Source organism: Spinacia oleracea, chromosome 6, assembly GCF_020520425.1.
Source record: "Spinacia oleracea cultivar Varoflay chromosome 6, BTI_SOV_V1, whole genome shotgun sequence".
Taxonomy (NCBI): Eukaryota; Viridiplantae; Streptophyta; class Magnoliopsida; order Caryophyllales; family Amaranthaceae; genus Spinacia; species Spinacia oleracea.
In genome coordinates, this window is record NC_079492.1 from 101007282 (window position 1) to 101015223 (window position 7942).

Below are 7942 nucleotides of genomic sequence, written 5' to 3' on the forward strand. Positions count from 1 at the left end.
GAAAATAGGATCTGGGCCGTTTCTTTGTCAGATTAGGATTCTTAGAATCCGGAGTGTATGAGACTTTAATCGAGTCTTTTAGTGCGTATTAATTTTATGATGGAATGCATCTGGGCCCGTTACGAACTCTAGGCTCGTTAGGATTTTAATTAATACGTAACTCTTATTTTCGAATCGTATTAGGAATAGGATTCTCTCGCAATTTCTATCTCATTTAGGATTTATGTTGGAGTGCAACACCTAATTCTGTCAGGTTTCTATCTTTTATGACTTGCCACTATTAACAACTACCCATTACGGCAGTTACTATTTTTAGCAGGTTTCCATAAATAGCAGGTTTCTATAAATAGCAGGTTTCGGGTGAAATAAAAAGGGGAATTGAGATCCGTTATTTTACAGGAGATGCGTTGTCAAGTGGAGATTTATGTTCCCATCATCGAACCTTCCCTTTCGGGAATGGGGACAAAAGTAGGCGTCTACAGTTAGCCGCCACTTTGAGTGAGTCTTGGAGTAAGACAATGGTCAAAGTATTAGACGGAGTGCGTCACACAAGTCATGGTGACCTGTTTTGCGAGGGTCTCACGAGCCCCCGAGTGATAACATTTGACTTAAGGGTCATCACTTGAAGTGTCGACATATCCCTCACGTGTCATTGGGATTTGTCAACGGATAGTATAGAAACTCCCTCACTTTGTCATTGGAAGTATCTAAAGAGGCGTATAAACTCCCTCACTTTGTCATTGGAAGTAGCTACAGATGTTTTCGAAATCAAAGCTATAAAGTGTAATTGGGCCTGGCCAAGCCAAATCACGAGGTAAAAATGTTTTTAAAGATCCTTATTTTTAGGGTTAGCTAAACGAGAAAACCCCCTTGTTTTTATGGGACGTAAAACGAAGGAAAATCCAGCATGTCGTTTTTTTTTTGAAAAAACGAAAAAACCAATCCTTTGATTTTTTTTTTGGAAATGGGAAAACCAGAAAAGTTATTGCTGCAGCGACTAAGGACCTGCGCGGTTAGTGACGCAGACCCCGCCGGCTGAAGATGGCGAGCCTGTCCGTTGAGGGTGGACGCCACGTCCGATAGAAGTGGACGAATCTGTTTTGATGTTATGAAAACAAGGACCTACGCGGTTTGTGACGTAGACCCCGCCAGCTGAAGATGGCGAGCCTGTCCGCTGAGGGTGGACGCCCCGTCCGATAGAAGTGGACGAATCTGTTTTGAAATTTGTTTGTGCTTTTTGAAAATAAGGACCTACACGGTTTGTGACGTAGACCCCGCCGGATGAAGATGGCGAGCCTATTTTAAATTTGAAGACTTTATTTTTCGAAAACTGAGGGCGTGCGCGGCTAGTGACGCAGACCCCGCCCGTTGAAGGTGGGCGAGCCCATTTTGAATTTCTTACTTTCTTTTCATTTTGCCTATGTAGAAGGGCTCTTTGTGTTTACAACCTGTTGGTGGGTGACAATATTTCCTGATTAAGTGTGTCCTATAAGTGGGCCCACACTGTGTATATTTCTGTTAACGATATATATATATTTTTTTTTAAAATACCGTTTTTTTTTTAGATTATCCAAACACGGGACTGTGTATAGCGTAGTCCGGGAACATGATTTTAACCTTGCACACTCTTTGTTGGAGTACATATTTTTTCGCGAGCCCCCAAGCAATCGGGCTTATCGGTCATTTTTTGCCAAGAGAGGTACGTAGCTTATAACGTCTTTTAATCATGTCTGGGGTCATGCTCGTATGTGCGAGTGACCTTTATAGTGGTATGCTATTTTGACGAAGTCGTGGAGTGCGACTTCAGTTTCCGGGCAACAAAGTTTATTTTTCAATAATATTCGATTTAGCTTGGCCCGGATTAATCTTTTAACAAACAAACATTTTTTATTTTGAGAAACCAACGACTTAACAATATTTTTTGGTGTTTCGAAGAATGACCTTGATATTTATTTTGCTCATATTTGTTTTGAAAAGTGTACACATATATTCCTTGAGACGAGTCTAAGTTTTGACCAAGTTTTAACATTCATTTTTTGATATTTGGGTGCTAAAGGTGCTTTTGGGCTTGATCTTAATTGCAATAGGGCCTTGCGTCTAGCGACACGGTTTTAAGTCCTTTCCTGTTCCGCGTTTTGTGAAATCTGAGCCTTGGGCTGCATTTTCAGCGCCCAAGGGAAGGCGTTAATTATTTCGGCGCCCAGCCATGGGCGCTGAAAGTCCTCTCCTGGCGATTTTTGGTTTTCGGATTTTTTAACGCGTTTCCGAATGGGATCAGGATATCACTTGATGTGTTCAGCTATATATAGGGGCTAGATACGTCCCTATTTTCCATCACTCTCAATTTCCTTCTCTCTTGTAACTGCTGCGTTTTTAATTACTCCTTGCTTTCGTTATGTCGATTCCTCCTTTCTCACTCCAACGGGCTGTTAGCCGTTGGCTACGAGCCCTTACTCCTACAGAAAAGTCTTTGTTGAAAGAATACCATTTAGAGGCACTTTTAGGCTTACAACAAATTAATATTGATTATAACTTTCTGCATGCATCCCTAAGCTTTTGGGATTCCGATCATCATGTTTTTGTCTTTCGGGGCAACGAAATATGTCCTTTGCCAGATGAATTTTGCGCGATCCTTGGTTATCCTACTAATGCTACTCCTGCCACCCCTGGCACCATTGAAGAGGGTAAAACAACCATAGGGGATTTCCTAGGACTAGATGCTAACACACTCGCTGAGATTGTTGTGGGTGATGAGGTTAATTTGGCAAAGCTTGTAAAACATCATTTTAGACCTAGTAATAATATGACCGAACAAAAATTGAACATTCGAGCCCTTGTATTTTTCTTGTTGAATCATTATTTGCTGTCGAATAACAATGGTGAGTTCGGTGACATAAGGTTGATCCCCTTGATTAGCCAGATGGAAAGCTGCTATTCTATCATACCATTGGTTGTTGCCGAGACTTTGCTGAGTGCGGATGAACTGAAGAAGGATACCAAATCTGAATATTTTAAGGGGATCCCCCTATTACTGCAGGTATTCGATCTTTTGCGCATCTTTTTTGCATTCTTTTTTACTCGTCCTGCCTGGAGCTGAGTTTCAGTGCCCAGGGCTGGGCGTTAGAATTTTCGGTGCCTGGTCCTAGGCGTTGAAACTGCGCCCCAGGCTTCGTTCGTTTATTTATTATTTTTTGATCTGATCGTACCCGTCTTTTGCAGATTTGGCTCATGGAACGACTTAGGCTCTTAGAAATTCTTGCCGATCCTAAACACTATCGCCCTATAGCCTTGGGTAACCGGAAGTGTTTGCACCGAGGCCAGGACGAGGCCGAGTGGACCTCCTTTTTAACTCATGGTATCTGTTCTATTAAGTGGGTGGTACCGTGGTGGGGTTTGACTACTATGACGGGGGGTTCTGATGTATTGGTTTATGTTTCTTTGTTGGGGCTATCCCGGCCCATTTATATCTTCCCTTACCGAGTCATGCGTCAATACGGTTTAAGGCAGACTATCCCCTTTTCTGATACAGTACCACCTAAAGTAGCGGCCTTTTCACAAGCACGGGTTCAATCATGGGCTAAGTATTATGATGGTCTCCCGCGTTGGGCCGTAACTACAAATGGCTTTGTGGGTCTTTCTGAAAACTATAAGTTGTGGATGAGCTCCGATGATAAAGCTGTGAGGACCGAGGCTCGAAATGGGGAGCCGGCTGAGCTTTTGATACCTCGTATTCGGGTTAGATATGAGGGCCGTGATTCTTCCAATCCTCGCACCCATGGTATTAAGACTGTGAAAGCTCGTCCTGATCGAAAGCGAAAGGAAATTCCTCCCCGTTCCAGTTCTAGGCCTAAGAAGATGCCTAACATGAAGGGGTCTGCCATTGCTAAAAGAAATGCAAGCTCTCGCGGAGATCGTCGCCGGAACAATGTGTGGGTTAGGAAGGCTCAGCCGCCTGTAGAAACAGTGACTAATCTAGTTGATGTTGATAATCCTTCTCCCACCATTGTCTGTGCCCTTGAGGCTGAGCAGGCTGTAACTGTTCAAACTGGGAATGTTTCTGAAGCCTCGGCATCTTTGGAAGTTAGTATCCAGGAGCCGGTTCTTATGGAGATTGATATAGGGGTAGTGCAGAGACCTGTGGGGGTGGACCCTGCGAACATTGCCCTCTACAAGACTTTATTTGATGATCCGGAAGAACTAGAGTAGTGTAGTTCTTGCTAGGGTGTAGGTGCCCTTTATTTATTTCAGTTGTGTTTGTTTTTCATTCCTAGCACTTTTGTTTTCCTTCTTATTTTTTTTTTTTAATAAAGGCGTATTTTATTATTATATTTTTTACTTTTGTTTTTGCTTCTCCCCCTTTTTTTTATATATGTCTAACACTTTTGCACAATTTATATATGTTTTTTTTTTATCGGACCGAATCCTTGGTAAGGATTGCCTACGTATCTTGTCAGAATCAGGTCGCGCGTAGTTCTAGCTAGAATAAATTCTAGGATGCCGGGTCTTAATAGATATGCCCTGAGGTGGAAACATATTATTTTAATCGGTCAAATGAGTGAAGTATCATTATTTTTGTGTGCTGTTTTTTTTTGCCGTAAGCCGTGTATAAAAATGAAATTGTTTTTTTTTTTTTTGTACGGCTATTTTTTTTGGGTACGCATATCTAGATAATCATGTGTTTTGTACGGCTATTTTTTGGTATGCATATCTAGATACATGATGTACCCCCCAAGTGTTCGTTATTTTTCCGTTATGTGCGGATAAAATGACGAACACTTTCTGGAAAAAGGTTTAGGTAGGTAGAGAGTTTCAACGCCAAGGCTGGGGCGTCAAAGATTTCAGCGCCCAGCACTGGGCGCTGAAAATGACTTCTGGGCGGTCGTTTTTCGACGCTTTGCTTCACATGTTCTTGCACTTATTTCTTTTCTCTTTATTTTATGCTTTTTCTTTTTCACTCGTATTAAAATCAATTTTGAGGCTATTTCGAAGGCTTTTTTGACTGTTAGCGTGAGACGCATTTTTGTCCGGATTAATTTTTTCTATTCGTGACTCGAAACAGTTTTGAGAATGGGGTTAGTGTGTGGAGGATATGAATATCTTTGTATAGGCTTTTGAGTGGGCTGAGGTGCGTGTTGATGCCTGGGGCGGTGTTTATTTTTATGAGTTTTTTTCTTGAGCAACATTTGCATGGTTTCTTTTGCTTTCTTTGGGTTGCATGGGTTAGACCCTTATGTTTTGGTAATATGATAATGTGGTTCATTTTGGGGTTTGATGAATTTCGATGTCACGATTCAAGACCGAGTGGGCCTTGTTTATTGGGCCTAGAGTGGGCCGCCTCTTTGCAAGTACGTTTGGTGCTTATTTAGTGTTAGAAATAAAGTTTTTAGGAGGAATATTACGCCTTTATTAATTTGGAAAGTAAGGAAAACACACTGAAATAAAATTAACCTATATTCTAAGGGGTCTTAGGACCATCTAAAGCCTTTATTTTTTCTACCAATCTAAAGAACTACTAGGCGCTTTTTACTATGGTGCTCTATATGACTCAAGCCTTGGGTTTAGTCTCGTAAATCTTTGGTCCTTCACCGGTACTCATCCTGAATTCTATTCCTTTTGCGTTGACCCACTGATATGTCTTCACCCATCCGTTCTCGATCTCTTCTAGTGTTGATGCAGGAGAGATTAACCGGGTCGGATCGAAACCTTCATCTTGTAAAGCTAGGGTAGTCATTAGAGTCTCGTCCTCCATAGGCCTCGATTAGTTAAACAATGTCCATAGAGCCTGGTTGTCCAATATTTCAGCTGTTTTGGTCTTGGTGAGGTGGGGTGCCTCATCCAAAGTATGACAGTCATGGAAAATTCCAGATCTGGGCCAAGTTTCAGTAAAGAGGTCCTGGCCCGATACTTGAGACAGGTAAACTCTTCAGCCTCATCATCCCACACACTGCACACTTCTCTCTCGATTTGATCCATAGGGACCATGACGAGTGGTGCACCTTGGGGCGTAATATACGTCGTAGGGTCAAAGTTCATATTTTCTGGTTGGTCAAGAGAGATGTGACAAGAACCGAGTGGGCTCTTGTTGTTGTTGGGTTTGCCAACGTTGGGGAGAGGTGTTATTTCATCCTCTATCATATTCTGGATTGTGTTTTTTAGATTCCAGCAGTTTTCAGTATCTTTCCCATTCCCTTGATGGAACTCGCAGCGAGCGCCCTCGACCCATCACTTATTTTTGACTGGAGGGTCGGGTGTGGGGCCTATGGGCCTTAGTTTTCCCTGATTGGTTAGTCTTTGGAAAGCTTGTACTAGAGTCGACCCGAGTGGGGCAAACTTTCGACCTCGGGTCCACCTTCCCGGGCTCCTTCGGGTTGGGGTTTCTTCCACAGCATGGACCTCTTGGGCTTGGGATGTGTTGCCCCTGTTGTAGGCGTTGCTTTTGTATGCGGGTTTACTTTGTATTGTTTTTGCGAGGTCATCCTCGATCTTTATTCCCACATCATAAACTCTTTTGAAAGTGTCAAGTCCCAGGTACCTAAGGTGTTGTCTGTAAGCCGGGTCCAGGTTGTCAATGAATTTTTGGACCAATTCTGTTTCGGGAGGCCTATTGATTAGCTGGGCCGCCTGGTCCCTCCATCTAGCAAAGTAGGTTGTGAAACCTTCATTTTTCTTTTGGAAGAGAACTTCCAGCTCGCGCATGGTGACTTGAAAATCCATGTTCGACGAGTATTTCTTGATGAAGACATTGACAAAGTCTTCCCAAGTGGGGAAGAGCTTAGGGTCCTGGTGGTAGTACCATTTGAGCGGCACAGGTTCCAAGGACAGAGGAAAGGCAGGTAAATACATGGACTTATCCACGCCTTTCAAGTTCATAGCATTCACAAAGCTCAATAGATGATCACGGGGATTGTCCGTGGCTTTAAACTTTGGTAAGTCAGATGAACTAAACTTTTCTGGTAGTTTGCCAGGAAAAGGTTCAGGATCGAGGGAGAAGTACTTGCTCCCCATGGTTTGCTGTAGGACCATTTTTTCAATCCTCTTCTCGTTATCGAGGTCATTTTTGGCTTGTGCAGCCGCTAAGGCTTCGTTTTCCATTTTCAGTTGGCCCATGAGTTGGGTCATTTGGGCCATCTGGTCTCGCAATTCTTCGATGGACATGTTTGAGGGTGCGAATCGAGGTTGGGGAAGCGGAGATCCTTGAAATGAGGGATGACGGACGGAGCTTGGAGTCACTAAACCTGGTGTTGGCGATGTATCTTCGAGACGTACTAACCTTTGATTTCCCGATCGGCACCAAGTGGCAGGACCAGTCCTATGCATGAGATCAGCTAAAGTTTAGGCCCCAAAGTTTCAAGCATTACTTAGTCTAGACTTTGACTCTCTCTATTGGTTTCTTCGCTCTTTCTTTTGTTGGTACACTTTTAGTTCTTTTTTTGGTCATTCTTTGGATTTTCGAAACACTTGCCCATTGTGAAATTCATAGTTATTGGCATGTTCGGTTTTGGTGCCGAGCATTGTCGTCGTAGGAGGCCTAACAACGACTCGAAGAGTTATTTATATATTTTTAGTCGCTTTAAGAATCGAGTGCTTTTCATACGCCCTTGCAGCAATTTTTACGAACGGTTTATTTTTTTGCTACATATTTTTTTTGCGCGGGCACCGAAGCTGCTGCGCCTGACCAAAAGTCCAGGCAGCAACTTCAGCGCCCAGCGTAGGGTGTGAGAAATTTTGGCGCCCATCCAGGGGCGTTGAAAATGCATCCCTGGTTGGTTCTCGTTTTCTGTTCACAACTATTTTTTGTTTATGCGACTTTGATTAAGAGTGCTTGCCTAATAACGTCCTTACGCGTTGTGCAGCGTTTGTGGGATTCATTACAGGCCATCCCGAGCGTCGCTTATTTTTGTGGCGATCGTCCGGGCTTGCGGAACACGTATCTTGGTATAAC